The sequence below is a fragment of the Mustela erminea genome, chromosome 21 (genome assembly GCF_009829155.1).
Source record: "Mustela erminea isolate mMusErm1 chromosome 21, mMusErm1.Pri, whole genome shotgun sequence".
Taxonomy (NCBI): domain Eukaryota; kingdom Metazoa; phylum Chordata; class Mammalia; order Carnivora; family Mustelidae; genus Mustela; species Mustela erminea.
Window position 1 is genome coordinate 31,407,151 of NC_045634.1, and position 24,842 is coordinate 31,431,992.

A 24,842-nucleotide genomic window follows, 5' to 3' on the forward strand; every position below is an offset into this window, starting at 1 on the left:
ACTGTGATCATGAAAAGGGACCATTACAGTTATCAACAATGAGAAAAATTGACCTCCATTTCATTACGAGGAGGGAAACTTTGCAAAGATGCATATGTAAGAGCATATCATTTGTAGATAAGATGAAAGATGTAGCACAAAATGAGAGCATGTAATTTTTGTTAAATTTTGAAACAGCTTGACATTCTAAAGAAACATATTTCAATGGAAGCATTTATTGAATTATAATCATGTTCTCCCTCAAACAATAGGGAAAAAAATAGAGCAAAATTACCATGTCAGGGACTACACTGCTGTCATTACTTAATATTTGAGGGATCAAAAGAAAAACCTAAAATTCTGTTCTTGTATGTAGACTCTATGATCTTTTCTTTTTAAATCCCTTTGTCATCAGCATTACCCTTGCCTTTCCTTTATTATTTGTGAAGAAAACCTCACTAAGAAATGGTTCTCCATCTTCGTTATTTGAGAATACACTTTTCTTCATTACTTTCAGTTTCTTGAGGAGAAACGTATTAAAGCCACCTGAGCCCAAGTTTTTGATGGATAGATTCTCATACAATCTTAGAATTCACTGATTTAAAAGAAGTCTCTATCAGGCCATCTAGTTTCTCTCTCTTCACATAGCTATTTATTTTATGATACCTCTTGATCATTTCTAAGGTAAGCACAAATTATAATTCTGTGATTATAATATTACCATTTATTTCCTTTGCTTATTCAAACAGACATTTTGCATTGCCATGTTTTTATTTAATATTAACATGCTTTCAGGTCAGGTCTATGTTACCCACCAAGATAAAAAGAATCAGTTTTATCAGACATTTACAATTATTTGAGTTCTGCTATCATTCAGTCATGCTTATCCACCTAAGTTACATACTTTTTACCTAGACGGTATGTTTTTCTGTATTTGTATTAAATATCATATTCATAACTTACAACCTCATGGCCATAATGCCCTAAAAGACAAATGCTAATATGCATCTGATAAACAACTAAAATGTTTTAAGATAGCATATTGAGAAATTAAAAACAAATTATTAAAATATCCACAAAGTGAATGTTAATAGTGTTGGTATTATAACTTAAAAGATTTCACACTAGCTTCCAATTCCACAGAAAACGACGTAAACAGGAAAGTTACAATGTGGAAATCATAAATACAAAACTTTTTGAAGCAATGGTGCCATTGTTGAAAAGAGAAAAAAGCTGAGAGAAATGGTGTGTGTGGAAAGAGGAGAAAAAGACTGATAGTGTAAGAAGGAGCTAGAAACACAGGGAGAGACAGAGAAGGATGGTCAGACAGAAGAGATGAGAAGTTGATAATGATGAGAACTGACAGAGGAAATGAGCAAGAAAGGGAGGAAAAAAAATCAAGAAGAGAGAGGAACTAGACTTCAGAAAAGATATCTCAATAGCGCATGCAAATAACTGGTTCCAACTTACTCAAAATCTGTGAAACGCAAATTGAAACCAAAGTGAAACACCAAAACACACAAGCTTGAACAGCTAAGATTAAATGCATGGAGAATGTCAAATTTTCTTGAGGATGTGCAGTGACTGTAGCTCAAACTGATGTAATCTCTTTAGACATATGGGTGCCATTATTTAGGATTATCTAAGCACAAGCAAGAATTTAGCAATTTGGGGGCATGTGGGTGGCTCAGTGGGTTAAAGCCTCTGCCTTCGGCTCAGGTCATCATCTCAGGGTCCTGGGATCGAGCTCCACATCGGGCTCTCTGCTCAGCAGGGAGCCTGCTTCCTCCTCTCTCTCTCTGCCTGCCTCTCTGCCTACTTGTGATCTCTGTCTGTCAAATAAATAAATAAAATCTTTTAAAAAAGAATTTAGCAATTTCATATGTAGAATACATACATATGTGCATCAAAAGGCATGTACGAAATCATCTGAGCAGCACTCTTCCACATAGATGAAATTGGAAAAAATACTAATGTCCACAAACATTAAGATGGGTAAAAAAAAAAAAATCACGATATTGTTATAGGAGAACAGTAAACAGTAATCAGTAAATATGAAAAACAAACCAAAACAAAACCCCTGTAGTTATGGCACAACAGAGGAAATTTCACAAACACTATGTGGAATACAAGAAGCAATACATGAAACTATTTACAGATAATACTGTAAAATTCTGTATGTATAATTTTCCAAAGAGACACAAAACTAAACTATGGTGTCCGAAGTCAGGAGAGAAATAACCTTTGGGGTGGAGAGAGGGGGAATGAAGGGAATCTGAGGTTTGATAATCCTCTACTTCTTGATCTGGTAGAGTTCATGTGCATGGATCTACTTTATGATCATCCATTGATTTGCATTTTATGATTTTGACACTCTGCATGTGAGTATATTTCAGCAAAATAGTATATAAAGTAAAACAAAGAAAAAGAACGTACACACACACACACACACACACACACACACACGCCTGGAGTGTGTGTCAGAAGGGAACATGCATGTATTGTGATATCTAAATGTATAGAAATTCAATGATAAACCACCTGAGTTACAGTAAGTTGAAAAGATGAGATCAGTGAAGTTAAAAAAGAAAGATTTTATAAAATTTTAACATACTAGAAAGATTTTTTTTCTAAAAACTTTCTCCTTCTCATAGACACACACTAACATACACTAGACAAACACAAGGTAGGTTTTTTAAAAAATTAAAGGCTATCTATGTGTTTCACATTCCACTCCGTCTGGCTCTATAAAGTGGAGCTTTAACATAAAGGACACACTTTAGTGATCGAGTACATACCAGGAGGGCTCCCAGGTAGTTCAAGAGGAAACGTGAAATGGAAGGGTGAAATGAAAATGAGGCTCAGCTACTGAATCATTAAATGGTGAAGAAAAAGACGGAGTTACACAAAACAAGAAGCCTGACCGTGTCTCCCAGGAATTTAAAATAATGGGAGATGAGCTCTGCGTAGAGAAAGGGGGACCAGAACGCGGCGGGTATCGTGTTCAGATGCGTACTGAGGAGAAAACAATTCAGGAAGAGCTGCTCAATGGACGAAGGGAGCAGGACGCTCCCACAGCAATGCCCGCTTGTTCCTGTCCCATATAGCCCCCCTCTCTGGGTGACACAGGGAAAATGTGTGTAAAGGGTAAGAGGTCTGGTGCCTAGAAGAACTAAGAAAGACGTTGCTTTTAGGATGTCTGCCTCCCCTTTCTGTGACCCTTTTTCCCTCCTTGAAATTCAATCTCAATTCCATCACTGAAGTATTTTTTTTTTTTTTTTTTTTTTTTTAAATCACAGCAAGGGGCTCTGACTTAATGTGTCACCACTTACTTGAGAGTTTGAATTTTTAAATATGACAGTAATTATGGCAAGCTTGGGACTTATTAAAATAAATAAGTCATGCTCCTTATCCTTGAAAAGCTCGTGACCTACTGAGTTTGGAACACCAAGAGACAATTTTAAAATGTCTAAACTAAGAAAGACTGTTGTCCTCATGAATAGGTTGTAAGACCAGAAAAAGAAGTATTTCTGGGCAGGACCATAAGTTCAAATCACAGCACATTCTTCACAAAAACAACAACAACAAAAATCATGCTGGGGGTAAACGGTTCTGTGCAATTTGGGGCCCCCTGGATATGGCCCTCACACCTCTGGAGGATTCATAGACAAGAATGGTTATGGAGTAAGATTTCAGGGAGTGGCGGGTTTCCTAGCTTGATAACTGGGATGTTTGTGTTTACAGTTGTTCTTGTTGACTGGTCTGCTTTGGCTTGTTTCTTGGGAACATCATTCCAAAACTTCTTCACCTGGACCCTTTTTCTTTCTGCCTGAAGCTACTTTCCATTTAAGAAAAGAGTTCTCATCCAGGATACGTACACCTGTCTTTCCTAGGAAAAGCAGACTTTGTGGCTCATTTATATCTGGGTCCAGTTCTCCAGGGGTCTACACCCAGGCTTGGTGGTAGTTGCACAGACTGATCTTATCCAAACTGGGCTTCTAAGATGTAACCTACAGTGACTGCAGACAACTGGCCAATAGAGCTTTGCTTCTTGAAAACACAAACAGCTAACTGTAATGAACTTTAAACTTTTTTAGATAGGCCTGAACATCAATGCAATTGGCTAAAAATTAAATGTGCTCCATATATTAAATAATAGCAATTAAATGTGCTCCAAATATTCGCCACAAATGGGTCTACTCTCTTGGTAAAAAAGGCTAACAGGACTGAAAATGGGAATCACTTCCATAAATGAGATAAAGTATAAATAAAAACACTTCCATCGACTGCAAAATTCTAATTTTAGTCAGGTACGTGGGTTTATTAATTAACTGGGATTGAAATAAATTCAACAGTTACTCCCTTTATATTTTGGTTTAATTAAATGCAAACTGAAGTTAAACTATATCCCCAAAATACACACTTGTACTCACAGCAAAGGAAAATATTACTTAAGAGAAACACTTACATTTGATGGATGGCATTTAATTGTTTTTCTAAAATATCATATGCTAATGAAACTTTTTTTCTATCACTATTTTACATCAGCGATATATTCAGGCGGTATTGAAAAATCACATCCTTACTGCCTAATTTACAGTAGCTCGTTTGTTCTTCCCCTAAGCTCAAGTTTACAGAAGACAGAGTAAGATAAGCTAAGTACATAAATTAGGTAAAAGACATCCAAATGTATCTCAAAATAGTTATATTGCCTTCATTAATGCTACTGAATGGAAAGTTTTAAGTTTGAGCATCAATACTAAATCCAACATACGATGGCATTCAGTCAAACTCCGATATTCCCACAAAGAGAAACAAAAAGACATTTATATCCAAATAACAGCTAATTTATTAAAACTGCAAGATACAATGACTTCATACAAAGCCAATACCAACTTTCTCCGAGGTTTACAATGCAGTTAGCGAGCACTGTACTCCTGTTGAAGCAACTACAGAGAGAAAGCCTGATTCAAGGGTCAGAGTATTTAAAATCAAGACACAGCTTTCTAGATTTTGCCTTTTAACTCAACATGAGCTACCAAGAATTTGATTGCATTGCTTTCTTCTTTGAGCATTCAAAAATCAATTGCACATTTATACCACACATCTGGAATCCCTGCTTCCCTGCCTTTCAAAGAATGAGTACTATGATAGTAAAAAGAAGCCAACGCTACAACATACATTTCCTGTCCTTTATTTTCACCTTATCAGCAGAAATCCCATCTACAAATACTGATCATGACAGGATAGCTCACCGTGAGAGAACCTAGTAAACTTCCAGTAGATTTCTAGAAAAATGTGACAGCCAGAGCGGAAAGTGAAGAGCTCCACTGCTGGGACAATTGGGAATTGTCTTCAAGAAAAAGGATAAAACTGAATATTAATCAAAGAAGCCGTAAGAGAAATTTGTTATAAAGGAATGCAGATTTTTTTCATTTTTAAAAATCATATATACAAAGCTTTTTAAAAAAAAAAAAAGATAATTTCTTGCCAACTCTACCCAGTGACATATACATAATGTGTGTATGTGTACATGTGTGCATATATATACACATAAACCGGCATGATGTTCATGAAAACAGGAGCAATTTACGGAATCATAAAACATTGGAACCAGTGTTCAAATATGCCTCGGCTATATTTAATCTAGCATCCCACTGTCATGGGAAGAATCCTTTAAAAAGACACCAAAAAAACAAAACACAAAACACAAAACAAAACAAAACAACACCAAAAAGGTGATTTCTATCCTCTATCTTCATGCTTTTGGGATGACTGAGGTCAGTTTCTCCCAAGAAGCTGACACCATTGTTGGATCAGTCTCACTGCTACAGGGAACTTAACACAGGATTAACTATTATATTCATAGAACTTCTTCCAACCAGCCTTTGCTCTACCCTCAAAAATCCAAGTTCTCGTAAAAATGAGTTAGGATTTGCTATACAATATATTCTCTAGAATCCTATAATTTCCAAGCTTAAAACGGACCGTTATCTAAAAGTTTATTTATCAGTTATTTACAACGGAAGGTTTTTCCATAAAATAATGATATACACGATGGCCACATGCTTACTTTTAATCCCCATAAATAAAGGCATACCTACATACAGAGACATGCATGTGTATATGTTAATGAATGAATAAAACTATGCTAGGAGTTTAGTTCTAGAGAGTCTAAATGTATATCTATCCATTGACCATGTATTTTAGTCTTTCACACACACAGTAGAATATCAATAAGATTTAAAAATTTCTTTTATAAATATCAATATCAATAAAGGCATTATCAATAAAAGATAATATCAGTAAAATCCTAAATCTCCTCTGTGGAAGAAAATGTATGTCGTAGGTATATATAGGAAAATATAGGTGTATCTATAGGAAAACATATCTCATAGATCTAATTTATCACATATGTATTGTTTATATTATATTACAGATATCATGTCACTCTGGGAAAATACACTTCATAGTTAAATCCTGGATGCTAAAACAATCTTCTACAGAAAAGTACCCAGGATCAAAAGTCAATAATGTGAGGTATTAGAAATTTCATGTTAAGATATCAGAGTAATTGTACTGGGCAACTCCCCAAAGAAGTAGTTCCTTTCCTGTCTCTGTGAAGAGCACACCTGTCCGCTGTACAGTGTGCCGCTGCTGTGATCCTGAGGCTTATACCAAAGGATACTCAGAGAAAGGGGAATATCTACAGTTGATTCTCCCCCGAGGAAGCAGATAGGCTCTGGAACGAGACATACCTTTGTTTCAATCTTGGTGACGGTACTTACCAACTAATGAAACCAAGCAAGTCAATTAACAGTTGAAAAATTCTTACCTTTAAATTAAATACACACTACAACCTACCCAGAAAAATGCGTCAGATTAATCATCTGCATAGCCCTGGTCTTCCCTGAATAGTCCTCAGTGAAGGCCATGGAGAGGACCACCAAATGACCCTTAAGCTGCGCCCAGGCAATCAGAGTCTCCTTCCTCCCCCACTCCCCCAACCCACCCCCATCGTTGGAATGAATGTTCTGCCCGCAGCTTCCACAACAGGAACCATTTTCCAGGATGCAGCCTTCAAGAGAACAATGTTTTGTTGAGACCATCTGGACGGTACACACTGACTGAACCCAAGTAAGGTCTCTCTAAAAACGTTGAAGATTCTGGCACACACGTGTGGAGCTCTACTCATCTCCGGGCCACTCACCTGTGAGTGCGCTTGCTTATAAAACTTCCCAGACTGGCCCGCCTCTTTGTTCAGTTTCCTTTTGCCCTGTGTGTATGGGGGCCAATTTGCAAACCAGCTGTGGTTGAGGAGGGTCAATGTCTGCTCCAAGAAACAGAAGACTGACCATGCATGTTCATAGCAGAAGGGAACCATCAAGAAGTACAGGGTTGGCCACGCTGGACAAGTCAATGTGGACATAGAGACTAGGATTGCTCTGTGTTTTCAGAGAGGAACGAGGTGGTGCTAGGAATTCCTTCCTGCAGGGATCTGGTATGACTGACACACAGTTCTGTAAATGTGCGTGCCTGTCTCATGCTTCTTCTTCTTCTTCTTCTTCTTCTTTTTTTTTTTTTTTTGCCTAGTTTATGAAACTATTAACATGATTTTGATAAGTAAATTTGTTAGGTTATAAAACTGATTTCTCATCTTTATATAATTAAAAAAACAAAGACAGAATTTGAAGAAACCAAATAAAAAGCTATGTATTTGGAGATTATATAAAATAAACTATTCACATCCTAAATAGAGCCCCTTTAGCCAACCTACAGGAACTGAGAGCAATATTCACTTTGGCTTTAAAATACATCAAGAAGTGGAATCTTTTCTTTATCTTCATTTATATTCAACACGATGCTTTATCTTCATTTATATTCAATATCAATGACTCAACATTTTAGCTATCTTCTTCTCTGCTCTTTAAATCTATCAATTATTTTAAAAATTAAATCTATCAATTATTTTAAAAATTTTTTCCCAATCATTTAAGCGTATTAGTACAATTCTTTTTTGAAGGATTAAATTTTAAAAAAGAGTGTCCTTTGTTAATGCAAATCCGTGTACCTGAACTTAACCTTCTAGTAAATTTATTTTTTTTATTGGGTTATTTTATGAAGGGTATGCTTGTAATTAGTAACAGCTGTGAATCTCTACTTTGTAAAAGTGGGAAGGGTAAGTTATCAAATTAATCACATTTGGACAAATCTCAAGTTTTTATAAGAGGAGAGATTTGAGTAGAATTTTTGGCAACATTTTGAAAATACTAAAAAAAAAAAAAAGGTACAAATATTTTAGCTAACCTTGTTATAAAGGCAAAATATGAATTATCTTTCTTCCCAACCCCAAGTTAATTATGCCATTCACCCCTTTACCTCCTACAGAGATTCCTCATTCTCTGGAACTATTCTAAACATTTATTTTATCACCTCTGTATGTCTTTAGATGCATATCCCCTGTTGCAAGGGAAACTGTAACTAGATCACCCATTGTCTGCAGAGAGCTGGGATTTCAGATGAGCCCCTGAAAATCATCTTACCATTACGCTATAAGCAATTTTGAAAATGGAAAGTAGGGCATATTTACTACACCTGGTGAGTCTCTAATTACAATAGTCTATATTCATCATTTACACACATTTGTCATTTTAATTAATTACTCGGGGCTCAGCTCTATCCCTTTGCTGCACTCTAAAATTCCCATTGATTTAAAAGGTGTAATTGTTGCACTAGAGTCATAGACATTTTGGAATCAGTGGTTTTTATACAACCAAGAACTATTCTCCAGCGTTCATTCACTGTGGAGTTCAGGTTCCTGTGACTTGAAACCATTCTGCCTTTCTTTCTCCTGTTACAGGAATCTACTTTGAGTATTTTAGAAAATCATCCAAAAAAGTCTGTCTTCAGTCTTACAAGTCCCATGTTTAACATCATTATAAATAGGTACAGGAATTATATTATCTTTTGTTAATAACTGCTGTACGTAAATAGTAAAGTCTTTTCAGGTAGGCAACATGTTTGCTTATGGGTAAATTCAGCCACAGGACTATCAAGGTTAGCTCTCAAAGGTAAGGCAGACATTCTCAATTATTTAAAACACCTTTCCTTCTTGGACTTTGTTATTTTCATTTTTGTTATATTTTGGATTTTTAGTGGATTCGATAACTTTAAAATAGAGATTTAACTAATGTCATGAAAAACAGTCACTCACAACCACATGATAGAAGATTTCACATTTCAGTAATATGAAATTCTCCAGAGGAAGTACATCTTTATTGGCCTCAATTCACCAAATTAGTATCTACAATATAATCAAGTTGACTTAAACTGATTATAATTGTGCTTCCTTCATGTATCACCTACTGGTATGAGGCAGGGGAGGAAAGCATGTATACGGCCACGGATAATTTCGAACAGTAATTGTGTTGTTTACTTAGACTAAAGCAGGTGTTGTTTTAGGTGTTTTATGTGGAGAAACAGTTTTGTCACCATCGCGACAAACTTGTCAATAACCTATTTTTCCCTCCGTTTTACGTGAGAGGAAACTGAAGCACAGAGGGGTTATGTAATTTCCTAAGTTCACACAGTAAGGAGCACAAATAGAACTTACACCCCAGACACCAGAGACCACATGCCTAACCGCTATTTTGCACCGCCACCGCATCCTAATATCTCCTTTTACTATAAGAAGTTTGATAGTCCAGACCTATTCTTAGCCATCTTTTCTCTCTCCCACAAGGTTATTTTAAAAAGAAGCTCTGAATATTTCTGGTTTTCACTGACACAGCACATCTTATTTGTGGAGAGCCATGCAGCAGGAGCAAGGAGTCATGTACTAAGCAAGGCATGAGAGGCCAAGGCTGTAGATAGTTTGCCTAAGGAATGCGAGCAGATGCAGGGAGTCACGCACTAAGCAAGGCCAGAAGAGTGGGAGGAGTGAGAGATTAACCCAAGGACTGTGAGTGCATTCGCGGGTGACGTTTGATAGATACCAGGAGTCAAGGGAAAGGCGCATGATCTGTAGAACAAAGAAAACCTATGGAGTCACATACGTGCTCACGAGCACGATGCGTGCACATAGATAGTCCTTCTGATTGGTAGTTTTGTTAGTCGTGGTATACTCTGATTGGATATAGTTCGCACTTGGTGGAGATATACTTGGGGGTCTTAGACTGGGGGGGGTCCCCGGCTGAAGATTGTGAATAAAGAAGTTTGCCACTCACCTCGCCTACGGGTCGTTCTTGCGGGTCGAGAGCGACACTTATTAAAACCCAGCAGAGCTAGTGCGAAATTCAACATAGGAACCGGGACCCTAGGTCTAAGACGTGGCTTCCTTCTTTTGTTTGTGGAGTATTAAGTATATTCATAATGACCACAACCAAGGCATTCAATTGTACTAATATATCAAAAATCCTCAGGTGGGTCTGTTGGTTAAGGACCTGCCTTTGGCTCAGGTGGTCCTGGGATCCAGTCCTGCATCAGAACCCCCTGCTCAAGGCGGAGCCTGCTTCTCCCTCTCCTTCTGCCTCCCGCCACCTCGCTCCTGTTCTTTCTCTCAGATAAATAAAATATTTTCAAAAAATTCCCTCATGTCCCTTTACAATCAACTCCCTTTCCCTGAACCCTAGCTATCATGATCTGCTGTTGGTCAGTATTATTTGCTTTTTTTCCCCGTAGAGTATCATATTAATAAAATCTTGCAATATGCGTTACTTAAAATTCTTTACTTTGCATAATGTTTTGAAATTCATCCAGACTGTTTGTATATATATGCCAACTGTTCTTTTTTATTGCAGTGTGTTCCATTGCATGAGCTCACCAAAATCTGGTGCATGTCAGTAGATGCACATTTGCATCGTTTAGATTATTTCTAATTTTTGGCTGCTATCACCAACGCTACTACCAACATTTTGTGTACAGGTCATTGTGTGGACATGTATTTTCATTGCTCTTGGGTGAATCTCTTAGATTCCTGGGCCATATGCAATTTTAGATTCTATCTGTAGAGTCTATGCTAATTTGTTAGCATATGTTAGCAAATGCTAATTTGTTTTCTAAAACAGTTGCACAATTCTGCATTTCCATCTTCCAAAGTAGGAGAGTTCCAGTTGCTTCAAATCCTCATCAACACATCTTCCTAATTTTAACCAAAATGGATGTCAGTACTATGTCATTGGAGTGTTAATGCTAATCTTTCTGATGACTGGTGACTTTGAATATCTTTATATGCATATTCATCATCCATTTATCTTTTGTAAAATAACTGTTAAAAATGTTTATCCATTTTGGGTTGACTGTCTTATTACTGAGTTGGAAAATCTTCCAGATATTTGAGATATAAATCCTTTAAAGGCTTATGAAATTGTCCAGGGAAACCATCTCTTGGCTAAGCTTTTTTTTTTTCCAGTATGGATATTATTTCTTGTTAGGTAGATTATAGAAGTTTGGGTCCTTTAAAGATAGTGTTAGCCTTGGAATAATGTTGTTCATAAAACTCCTTGTTATCCCTTTAATGTCTGTAGGATCTAGACTAACAATCTCCCTTTTATTATTGATACTGTTTATCTGTGTGTACTTTTATTAGTCTCAGAGTTTTATCAATTTTATTGCATCCTTGAAAAATCAGCTTTGATCTTGATTTTTGTATTTTTTTCTATTGTTGATTTTTGCCTTTATCTACATTATTTCTTCTTTTTACTTAATGAATAATTAGTTCTTCTTTTTCTGTGTTTATGAAAGAGACACTCAAATCATTAAATAATGACCTTTCATCTTCCCTGATATAATCAGGGAGAGAACTTTGCTAACTTCATCTCATACATTTTGGTAGGCTGTGTTTACATTCCATTGAATTCAGAGTATGTTCTCATTTGTTGTCCTTTCTTTCTTGACCTATGGATTATTTAGACGTTTTTGTTTAATTTCAAAGTTTTTGGAAATATTTTAAATACCTTACTGTTTTCTCATGTAATTCTCAATGTAATTGGGAATTTCAGTGTATTTTAATTTATTGATACATAATTTTTATGTCCCAGCATATGGCCTACTGTGGTGAGGATATCATAAGCCCTTGAATGTGGTCTGATTGAACATAGTGTCTATAATAAGTATCACATAGGTCAAAGCGATGAACAGTGTTGCTCAGCTCCTCTATGTTTTGAGTGATTATTTTAATCTAGTTATTTTGTCAGTTACTGAAATAGGGATGTTAGAATGCCTCATCTATCATTGTGGGCTCCTGCAGTTTGTCCTTCTACTACATCAGTGCTTCTGTACATATTTTGAAACTCTGTTATTTGTTATAAATATACACATTTATAATTGGCATGACTTCAAGGTGACAAGTATCCTTAGGAAATGTCCCACTTATACAATGGCAATAGTTTTTAAAATCTATACCTATTTTGTCTGGTACTAAAAGATTATTTTTTAAAGATTTTATTGATTTATTTGCTAGAGACAGACACAGTGAGAGAGGGAACACAAGCATGGGGAGTGGGAGAGGGAGAAGATGGCCTCCCACCGAGCAAGGAGCCCATGTGGGATTCGATCCCAGGACCCTGGGATCACGACCTGAGCTGAAGTCAGTCACTTAACCAATTAAGCCACCCAGGCATCCCATAGTACGAATAGATTAATAAAAGGCATGCTACCTTTTTTATCCTTACTGTTGGCATTGTATGTATTTTCCAGTCATTTGTTTTCAACCTATGTCTTTTGTACTAAAACATGTGTTCTTTATCTGTTATGACAGTCACTGCCTTTTAATTGAAGAGAGTCTATTTATCCAATCTGACAATCATTACCTATTAATTGAAGAGTCTATTAAGGAGAGTTTAATGTAACTGTTAATATTGTAGCATGTTAGCGTAATGCTTCATTATTTGTTTTCTCCTTGGCACCTCTATTTATTAGGACTCTGACATTAACTGACCTTTTTTTTAATCGAAATATTCTAATTTTCACCTATACCTTTTTTCATTGTTTTTAGTAGTTTTTCAATGACTCCACAAGCTATGTCAAGATTATTTTATGCCACTTTACATAAAATGTAGAAAACATCAAATCATAAAAGTGAACTTATTTTTATCCTCATGATTTATACAATCTTAGAAATCTATAAATTCATGCCTGTCTTATTTTTTGGAAACAGAAATTAGCCATTTTTTTTTTTCAAGCAGTTTTTCTGCCCCATTTTCTGCTTGCTTCCCATATTAGTTGCTAGGCTAACATAGCGAGGTAACACAAGCTGTGGGGACCTAAGTAGCAGAAATTTAGAGTCTCATAGTTTTAGAAGCAGTAAGTAAGATCAAGGTGTTAGCAGGGCTGGTCCCCGCTGAGAGTTGTGAGGAAGCATCTGTCCCATTCCTCTCCCCTTGTTCCTGATGGTTTGCTGGTAATCACTAACTAATTCTGTTAGTTAGTTCCTTAACTAACAGGAGCATCACCTGACCTCAGCCATAGTCTCTATGTATGTTCTCCCTACGTGCAGATCAGTGAACAAATGTCCCCTTTTGATAAAGAAACTGGTCATATGGGATTAAAAGTCCACCGTACTCCAGTGTGACCATCAGCTTTACTCTAAGTGCTCAATAAGTGTGCTTATAACAATTTCAGTATTAAATAATCCATGGCCTCATTTAAACAATTATGAGGATCTGATTTGTATTTTTTTTTTGGTTCTTAGATATGAATAAAATAGATGATTTATGGAAGTTTCAGAAATTCATCTCTCATATAATGTTTCACTCATCCATGCATTCACACTATTTTATACTTTTAAAATTTTCTGCTCTTGTAAAAGAAACCAAATTCAAATTTCCAACTTTCCAGCCAGGTCAAAATAAGTGTGAATGTGTGGAAGGAAAAAGAGTTCAGAATGTTCTATCTAGCTTCTTGGGATGAAGTATAAATGTCCTTAGGGTTGAGAAGAATCAGCAATAGCAGTCAAGAGCAAGGGGGGAATATGGGACCTCTGTCAAATGAAACACAAACCCTGAGGCTAAAAATATTTTAAGTGGTGGACTGAAAGGTAGTATAGCTGTTGAATCCAAATGTTCTCTCAGAATTAAGATTTCTTTCCCGCAAACTTCCCACAAACAGTTTTATAAACACCAGTTATTCACAACATTGAGGACAATTGTGATCCTGAGTAAATAGTCAGGTTTTAAACTAAATGGTACGTTTTCCTCTCTTTAGTAAAGAAATAAGTATGTCAAGAGTAAATGTTCAAGTTGACAATGGAAGTTCCTTGGAGAAATAGTTCTAAACTTTCTTTGCTCTGCACCATTTATACCCACACACACAATCACAAACACAAAGCTTTAAGTATATTTTAGTAAGAATTTGGACATGCATATAACTAAACTAATTATCTGTGATTTGAGGGTTTTTTTTTTCTTTTCTTAGTAACCCCAATTCACTTTTGTTTCCTTCTTTTTCTAGCTAAGACCAAGTCTATTGTTTCCTTCTTTTTCTAGCTAAGACCAAGTCTACTGATTAAGGACAACAGCAAAACTCCAGTGCTAGGAGAATACAGCACATAGAATACAGCACATTTCCCCATGATTATTTAGTCTTTTGAAGTTAATCATTTTCCAAAATCATGCATCTGAAAGTGTCACATCAATGGTCAGGATCCCATGGCAGACAAACACTGAGGTAGCTTCAGTGATCTAGCATGCTGTGAGAATTGTTTTGCATAATCCTTTCCTCCTCAGTATGGGAAAGGTATGACTTGGCCAAACCAGTAAAATACGGTTAAGGTAACAGAATGTCACTCTCATGATATACCTGCTTTCAGTGAGAGGTTATCTCGCTATCACACTCTCTCCTGCTTTCCTGCTGGCATTGAGGAAACAAGCGAACATGTTGCAAATTCCTTACAGCAAACACCACAAATGAGGGAACAGTGGGTGGTTTTCAGAAGCTGACGATAGCTTCCAGATGATGAGTCGCGAAGATCTGTCTTCCTTAGTCCTACCATCCTCAAGAAAGGAATTCTGCCAGCAACCTAAATGAGCGTCAAAGTGGATTCTTTCCCCCGTTAACCCTGCAGATACAACTGTAGCCGACCTATTCCCTGGAAGACAGCCTTCCGAGACTCCGAGTGTGGGAAAAAGCTAAGCCATGAGGAGATTCCTGACCAGCAGACAGAAGCGAGATAATAAACATGTGTTTACTAACGTCACTAAGTTTGTAGTACTGTTTTATGCAACACGGCATTATTTTAAAATCATATTTTATTAAAAAGGCATTCTTTTTAATGCATTCGTTTCTAATTGCCAAGCTTTTGAGAGAATATATACTTTTTTAAAGACTTAATTTATTTATTTACTCATTCTTTCATTCTAGAGAAGACAGGGAGCATGAGGGAGAGGGGCAGATGGAGAAGGAGAGAGAGTCTCAAGCGGACTCCATCCTCAACAAGGATCCTGCTGTGGGACTCCATCTCATCACCCTGAGATCATGATCTGAGCCAAATTCAAGAGTAGGACACTTAACTGACTGAGCCACTCAGGCACCTCTAATATGCTAATGTTTTATTGGGCTGTTTGCCCTGAGGTGACTGGTAATCATTACTGAATTAATTAAACTTATTTTAAACTTTATTTCTTGGAGTGCCTAGGTGGCTCAGTTGGTTAAGCAACTGCCTTTGGCTCAGGTCATGATTCTGGAATCGCAGGATCGAGCCCTGCATCGGGCTCCCTGCTCAGCAGGGAGTCTGCTTCTCCCTCTGCCCCTCCCCCCCTTCTGCTCTCTCACCTTCTCTCTAATAAATCAATAAAATCTTTAAAAAGATGTTTATTTCTTTTATTTCTTATCTATGGCTTGGTTTCTATAAAAATTTAACATCTTACTTTGATACAAGTATAGTGTATGCAGCCAAAAAATACATTATTGTATGGCTGCATAGTTATGCATTCATATAGAACTATATACCTATGTATCTATATTTGTATTTAGATATATATATAATTCTTTTTCTAATTCAAAATTACATGCATTCTTGATGTCATATATATGTATGCATCTATACATACAGACATGTTGTGTAATATTCATTCTGATAATTTAACCCACGCCTAAAATATTCACGAGGATCTTAAATTTGTAAAATACACTTGGAGTGTTTCAAATTCTCTTAAACAGATTATAACTGGTTAAAACCTGTATTACCTTTTGCATTTATAATGAGCTATTCATCCATGTAGGCTTATTTGTATTCAAAATACAGCAGATAAAAAAAACAAAAGCATACTTCTGAAAGATCAAGAGGATACCGACGTTTTGTCAACAACTAGTAAAGCCAGATAAACTCTACGGTTACAAAATCACATTTTTTTAAAGGTTTATTTATTTATTTAAAATAAGCTCTATACCCAATCTGGGGCTTAAGCTCATGACTCCAAGATCAAGAGTTGGCTGTTCTACTAAGTCAGCCAGGCACCCCCCCCCACCAAAATCATATTTTTAAAGCTGTCAGTGAGCTTTCAAACCAAGAAGAGTGGATGGACTCTGTTTATAGAGGGGGCAGACTGTTCAGGTGAACTAAATATTCACAGCTACTTTTTTTTTTCTTAATTTCATTTGCGCATTCAGCATGCACACCCACGGTGGATGAAACCTCTGTGCATGTGAGATCAGAGTGGGGAGAATGAGAAAGGCTTTTGGCAAGTGTATAGGGCTGTTCAAACAAAATATGGGCTTTGACAGGGCTCAAACTCAAGCCTGTTTTCCCCAAAAGCATTTTACCGAATGCTGAGGATGTTATAGAAGATGCAGGATTAGAGAGAAAGTTTCTTAAAAGCAAAGTGAAAATCCTCTCTGTGCTGTGGTGTATAGGGACAGACACCTGCTGGAACAAGTGATCCTAGAAAATTGAAAACCTAAAAAGAAGGCTGAATTGGCAATAACAAATTCATCTGCTTTTTCATGAATAGTTTGCAAACACAGGTGTAATTAGAGGCCAAGATAACAAACAGTCTTGGCTCCTCGCAGAGGCCCACCACTAAAGGACAGAGAAACCGCAGAGACTGCAGCAGTTTCTAAATTGGAAACACGAGAGTCCTTAAAGACAGTGTTCCCCTTGAAGATACGTGACAAAATTTTAATCAAGAAAGTAGGCTAAAAAGAAAATATGAAATACTGTGAAAGGCAGAAATAAATTGCCAACAGCCTTTCAGAGTTAAGGATGCAAAGTCCAAGCAAGCAATCTACCGGAAGCTTCTGAAGGACACATTCTGGTAATAGAAGTAAACCACAAGTAAATTTAGACTTACAAACACCGAAAGCCAGACTTGACTCAGATCAGCCTCTCACTGAATTATGGTGCAACACCCCAGACTCGACGTGATAATAGCAGCATAAGCCCTCTCCTGTGGTTTGATCTGAAACTTCTAAAGTTCTTTTCCACAGAGTTCGGCATACAATGAAAACACACACGAAAGAAGCAAGAGTACCTAATTAATAAACAAGACAAATTGCAAACTATAAAAATGAACCCACAGGTGACCCAGACAGGAGAGCAAGCAGACAACAATGGTAATGAAGTCGTCACAGAAAACAAAGAAAAGATGGATGAAATAAACTGGTGAAAGGATGGAAAATTCCCTATAAAATTCTAATTTTTAGGAAAATAAGTGATTTGCCAAAATATACGTGTATTATAACTGAAATTAAATACATAAAGGGTGGGTTTAGCAATGGATTGGACACAGCAAAACATAGGTTAGCAAATGGACAATAGATCAGGAAATAAATCTGCAGCACAGAGAAAAACAAGAGTACAAATGTGGGTAAGAGCTTACAAGATATATGGGACACACACAAATTCTAATATATATGGAATTTAAATTAACAGAAGGAGGAAGTAACACATGGGGAAAAAAATCAAAATCTGATGACACAATATGCGAAAACTTTGCCAAGTTAGTGGAAGATACCAATCCAAAAGGGTAAAATGAAGAAAGCAACCCTTAAACACCCCACTGAAAACCAAAACAAAGAAAACGTCTTAAAAACATCAAATACCGATACGGATTCTCTTACAGGCTGAATTGTGTCCCTCCAAAATTTCTATGTCAAAGTTCTAACCCGAGTACTTCAGAGTGTGCCTCTATTTGCAGATAGGTCTTTGAAGAAGAGATTAAGTTAAAATGATACCATTAATCTGGCTGATGAGGTCCTTTTAAGAGGAAGAAAGGTAGACATGCACATGAGATCACAGAGCAAAGACATGTGAGGGCACAGCAGGGAGGCCACCTCTTCAAGCCACCAAGAGAGGCCTCAGGACAAACCAACCTTGATGACCTTGACCTTGGATTTCCAACTGTGAGGAAATAAATTTCTGTTAAGTCACCCAGTCTGTGATATTCTGTTATGGCAACCACAGCGAACTACCCCATATGCCTTCAAAGAAACAACATTGAGCCTAACTCCTGACTTCTCCAATGAAAAGTTAAAAGCCAGAAGATAATGTGATAATATACTTTCAATGACTGCTAAATGAGAGTGATACTTAACCAAAAGTCATTTAACTGAAGTACAGGTTAAAGTATTTATACATTTTATATACATAATCTTTTTTTTTAAGATTTTATTTATTTATTTGACAGAAATCAAAAGTAGGAGAGATGCAGGCAGAGAGAGAGAGAGGAAGAAGCAGGCTCCCCGCTGAGCAGAGAGCCCAATGAGGGACTCGATCCCAGGACCCCGGGATCATGACCTTAGCTGAAAGCAGAGGCTTTAACCCACTGAGCCACACAGGTGCCCCTCATATACGTAATCTTTTGCAAAGAAAGTCACATACAAACAAGTAAAATACTGTATACTTCCAGTTACAAACAGCACAAAAACAGGCAAAACTAACATTCAGTTAGAGCACTCATTTTGGAAATTATCTTTGCTGGATGTTGGTTAGACGGCAATGTTCCCTTTTCTGTCTATATTTAATTACGAACTATTTAAGGAGAAAAATTGTTCTAGTTTAAAAAGAACTGAGGTAGTTGCTCACCTGCAAAACTGAATTTAAAGTAGAAATTTTGAAACTAAAGAAAGCAAAAGCAAAAACTTGCATATAGAAAAATGAAATGCAAGAGGAAATGATGAACCCCAGAAAGGGAGTTAAGTCTCTAGGTGTCTTGTGGCGTTTAACATCCCTTTAAACAAGAAAATCATGACAATAATCACGCATAAGGTAAAGCATCGGAAGGTAGATCTCATATTCTCAGGTTCTAGAATTAAGTAAGTAGCTGCGTTAAACTGAAACAGTCAAGGAAATGTGATGCAATTTTTAGAATAAATTAATAAAAGAATACTATATTATTAAATGGGCATAAAAAGCAATTAAAATATTAATTAAAAAGAAGACAAAGTAGGATTTTTAAATAAATCTGTTAATAGAAAATACAACATTACAGGTAAAAACTGAACAACAGCAGTGATTACATGGAACATGAATTAAATTCTCCAAGTTAAACACTAATATCATACAATTAGATTTGATTTAAAACCGGCCTATGCTATTCTCAAGAGATATGTTGCAAAAATAAAGATACAGGATGGTTGAAAGAAACGTTTAGAGAAAGAAATATCATGTAAAGTCTGAACGAAAACAAATCCATTGGGGTGCCTGTGTGGCTTAGTCATTAAGCATCTGCCTTTGGCTCAGGTCATGATCCCAGAGTCCTGGGAGGGAGCCCCACATCGGGCTCCCTTGCTCAGAACCCCAAAGGATTTGGGGGATGTGGGAAGATATATTTACAAATGATATATCATGTGCTAGAGAGGCAGGAATCTGTAGGAAACTTTCTTAAGAACAGAGGAGTGGGGGTCTCATTTCCCTTGCCCATCCCTCAACCTAGATCCACCACCATCTGTGGGAACCAGGTCAGCTAGAACACTCCACCTAGCATGCAGACAGTGCTTCCTGAGCTCCCACTATTCTGTGGATCTGCACCTACCCCCAGCTCACCCACGGCAGTTTTCCAAAGTAGCTATAGGTTTCCTCCCACAGGAGTCCAGCACAAAACTTGCAAACACCATGCACCACCCCATGCCTGTGGTCTCCTGGGCACCCACCTCCTTCAACATGCCTTCTTCAGGAGCCAATCAAAGCAGAATCACAAGCCTGGCGTGTGCAAACAGCCCCAACCAGGGTCAGCTTCACTGTAAACTGACTCCCGGCCCAGGGCCAGGGAAGGAAAACCACACACACCAGCTCCACGGGCTGCTGCAGCAGTGGCCTGAGGGCACATATCTGAGCTGACCGAAGGCCCCACCCATCACCTAAAGCCTCTGAGGGTATAACACAGGGAAAACAGCCTGTAGTTCCCTGCGACCACAGCTCTGGTAGACGCTTGGTCTGACAACTCAAGCCCAAGATGGCCCCAGAATGGCCCACTCACAACACAGGAACCAAACCCTGCCCATAACAGACAAAGAGAACCATTGCAGATGACTGGACTGAAAGCAAATGCGGCTTTGCCACAAGAGTAGGGTGTTTACAATATACACAGAAGACACCCCTGTAGTGCCAAGTTCTGGAAAACAGGGGTCACAGCAATACAGAGCTTCTTTTTCATAAGGCCATTACTTTCAGGAGCAAGAGACATAGCTAACTTTCCTAACACAGAGAAACACAGAGAGACAAAATAAGGAGGCAGAGGAATATGTTCCAAATGAAAGAATAGGACAAAAATCACAGCAAGAGAGTTAAATGAAATGGAGATAAGTAATATGCCTGATAGAAAATTTAAAATAATCATCATAAAAACACTCATTGGACTTGAGAAAAGAGCGGAGGGCCTCAGTAAAAAGAGACAGAAAAAGAGGCCCTCAAGAAAGAGACAGAAAACATAAAGAAACTATCAGAAATGAAGAACTCAATAAAAGAAGATCAAAAAAGTTGATTAAAAGAGAAAGAGAGAGAAAGAGAGAGAGACAGGATGCAAACAAAATAAAAAATGAAATAGGAAAAATGCAATCCTTTTTATTTCTGTGGTATGGATTGTTAGGAGAATATGAATGAAAATTATATGCTAACAAATTGAACAACCTAGAAGAAATAGATAATTTCCTACAAACATATAAACTACCAAAACTGAGTTAGGAAGAAATAAAAAATTTGAACAGACTGAATACCCGCAAAGAAACTGAATCAGTAATCAAAAAACTCCAAAAAATAAAATAAAATAAAATAAAGTTCAGGAACAGATGGCCTAATAGGTGAATTCTACCAAACATTTAAAGAAAAGTTAATACCTATTCTTCTCAAACGACTTCAAAAAATAGGGTGGATGGAAATGTTCTAAATTTTTTCTGGGAGACCAGCATTACCCTCATATCAAAACCAGATAAAGACACTGAAGAAAAAGAGAATTACAGGCCAGTTCAATGTATTTAAAAAACATTCACCATAATCCAATGGGATTTATTCTGAGATTCAAGAGCCATTCAATGTTCACAATCAACATGTTATATCACATCAACAATAGAAAGGATACAAACCATATGACCCTTTCAACAGATGCAGAAAAAGCATTTGACAAAGTACAACATCCATTTATTTCCAAAGTAGGTTTAGAAAGAAGGTACCTCAACATAGTAAAGGCCTTGTATGAAAACCCACAGCAGAGGACACCTGGGTGGCTCAGTCATTAAGTGTCTGCCTTTGGCTCAGGTCATGATCCCAGAGTCCTGGGATGAACCCCCACCCACATGGGGCTCTTTGCTCAGCAGGAAGCCTGCTTCTCCCTCTCTCACTGCCCCAGCTTGTGTTCCCTCTCTTGGTCTCTCTCTGTCAAATAAATAAAATCTTAGAAAAAAGAGAAAACCCATAGCAAACACCATCCTCAAAGGGGAAAAACTGAGAGCTTTTCTCTAACGGTCAGGAAGAAGACAAGGATGTCCACTCTTACCATTTTTATTCAATAGAGTACTGAAAGTTCTAGATACAACAATCAAAGAAATAAAAGACATCCAGTTGGTAAGGAAGAGGATAAACTTTCACTATTCGCAGAAGACATGATACTCTATTTAGAAAACTGTAAAGATTCCACCAAAAAACGACCAGAACAGATAAATGAATTCAGTAAGTTCAAAGGTTACAAAAATCAATATACAGAATTCTGTTATATTTCTTTTTTTAAAAAGACTGTATTTATTCACTTTAGAAATAGATGGAGAGAGATAGAGCATGAGCAGGGAGAGGAACAGAGCGAGAGGGAAAAGTAAACCCTGTACTGGGCACAGAGCCCAACAGGGGACTCGATCCCAAGACCCTGAGATCAAAAGCTGAACCAGAGCCGAAACCAAAAGTTGGATGCTTGACTAAGTCACCCAGGCACCTGTTGCATTTCTACACATTAGCCATGAAGTAACAGAAAGAGAAGTGAAGACAATAGTCACATTTGTAGTTGCAACAAAAAACAATAAAATACCTAGGAATAAACTTAACCAAAGAGGTAAAAGATTTATACTCCGCAAACTATAAAACCCTGATGAAAGAAATACGAAGATGACACAAATGGGAAGTTATTCCAAGCTCATGGCATGAGAGAACAAATATTGCTAAAATGTCGTCCTTCTCAAAGCAGTCTAGGGATTTAATGCAGTATTTATGAAAATGCCACCAGCATTTTTCACAGAAGTGTTACAAAAAATCTTTAAATTTGTATGGAACCACAAAGACCTAAAATATCCAAAGCAATCTTGAAAAAGGAGAACAAACCTGGAAGTGTCACAATCACAGATTTCAAGATATGCTACAAAGCTGTAGTAATCAAAACAATATGGTTGTGGCACTAAAATAGACACACAGGCCAACAGAACAGAATAGAGAGCCCAGAAATAAACCCACAATTATACGGTCAAATTAAAACTTTACATAAGAGGCAAAAATATGGAAGGGGAGAGTTTCATCAAATAATGTTGAGAAAAATGGACAGGAACAAGAAAAAAATGACCACTTTCTTACACCCTATACAAAAATAAATTGAATCTTAAATCAAAATTGATTTTAGATCTCAATATGAGACCTGAAATCATAAAAATCCTAGAAAGAGAGCACAGGCAATAATGTCTCTTATCATTGGCCATCCAACAATTTTCTAGACAGATCTCCTGAGGCAAGGGAAACAAAAGCAAAAATAAACTACTGGGACTACATCAAAATGAAAAGCTTCTGCACATCAAAGGAAAAAAAAAACTGAAAGACAACCTATTAAATGGGAGAAGATGTTTGCAAATGATGTCTCTGATAATGGGCTAGTATCCAAAATGAAGAACTACAACTCAATACCTAAAAATGAATAATCCAATTTCCAGTCCTTCTTAGCAAAACAGTTCTAGGATGTACACGGTCATTCTCCCAATGAGCCTATATTTTTTAAAAAGGCTAGAAACCTTGAGTTTTTGCAGATTAACATAAAATAAACTAGACAGCAGTGGCATAAAGTAATGAGGTTTTAGACTACAGCCTCCAGGGAGAATTCAGGTTGGAGGATACAGAGGGGATACCCAAGGGATATACTAAGACATAGGGTATCTCTACAGGAGAAACTGGTACCCTGTTCCCTGGTTGCCTGTCAGGCAAGCTGCATAAAGTGTTGGATGTAGACTGATACAACAGATAAGAATGCTTTGAGAGATATTGCCAAAGAGTTGAGCCTTTCTTCTCAGGACACAAATAGAAATATACAGTCTTAGAAACTGATGATTGCTTCTTTATTGTGAACTTCCCGAGGTCAGAAAGTAGCCAGAAGAGGCAGAGGGCTGCAGTGAGACAGGCCAGCTGTCCTTTGGGCAGATGGGTGGGTGAGTGGGTACTACGGAAGACAGCCTGCATAGTCTCCACAGTAACTAGCCAAGAGGGCAACCTTGTGGAGCCAGGAACATTGCAGTAATTATGTTCTCTAAAAGCAGGATTTGCAAGGGCATTGCAAGAGTTCAATGAATGAGCAAGAAGTGAACCCTAGGGGAGGTGGACAATGTGAATGTTTGCTTCAAAGAAGTAAGTGATAGAGGAGCTTTAATAGCTCTAATTAGAAAGCACTTGTTCACCCAAGTTCATCCTCGAGACTCTCCACCAACATGACAGAGAGGTGACAGAAGAGTAAACTGACCCCAACCCCATTCCCTATTGCAAGCTCCGGATGGGTGGAGAGGAAAATATGGCAATTGGATAGGATACTGACATTTTAAATTAGATACTGAAACCTTTAATTTAATTTTAATACATCGAGTTTCTTCATTACCAAAGCAAGACATTTTTTGTGACTAAGAGTGACTGGAAATCTATGGGCTATACCTGAGATTTCTTAAAAAGGCAGTATTGGGAGATCCTAAACTGCTAAGCGAAATAAGTCAATCAGGGAAAGGCAACTGTCATATGATCTATCTGATACGAGGAATTTGAGAGGCAAGGTGGGGAGTCCTGGGGCATAGGGAGGGAAAAAATGAAACAAGGTGGGATCAGGAGGGAGACAAACCATAAGAAACTCTTAATCTCTGGAAACAAACCGAGGGTTGCTGGAGGGAAGTTGGGGGGAGGGATGAGGTGTCTGGGTGATGGACCTTGGCGAGGGTGTGTGCTATGGTGAGCGCTGTGAAATGTGTAAGTCTGATGATTCACAGACCTATACCCTTAGGGCCAATAATATATTATATGTTAATTTTTTAAAAAGACAATAGTTGAAAAAAACTGATCCATTTCCTCTTTGCACTCAACAAATTCAGAATTTGTGAGACTAACCAGTTACAAGGCAATAAAATATGCATACCTGCCTTATTTTGTTTCAACTTTTTCTCCATAGATCTTAAATGAAATCTCTGTCATAGCATAAAATCTATCTAAACCC

The 24,842-nt window shown here is 37.3% G+C and overlaps 1 long non-coding RNA gene across 1 annotated transcript in view; it reads right to left on the reverse strand.

The window, feature by feature from the left end:
* Positions 1-2,258: 2,258 nt before the first annotated feature.
* LOC116581935 overlaps positions 2,259-24,842 on the reverse strand; it is a 35,666-nt gene continuing 13,082 nt past the window's right edge. Inside the window, exons 3-5 of the long non-coding RNA XR_004282309.1 lie at positions 21,450-21,596; positions 17,811-17,817; positions 2,259-2,270 (exon numbers count right to left, since the gene is read on the reverse strand). This is a non-coding gene — a long non-coding RNA (uncharacterized LOC116581935). The remainder of the gene's footprint in view (positions 2,271-17,810; positions 17,818-21,449; positions 21,597-24,842) is intronic.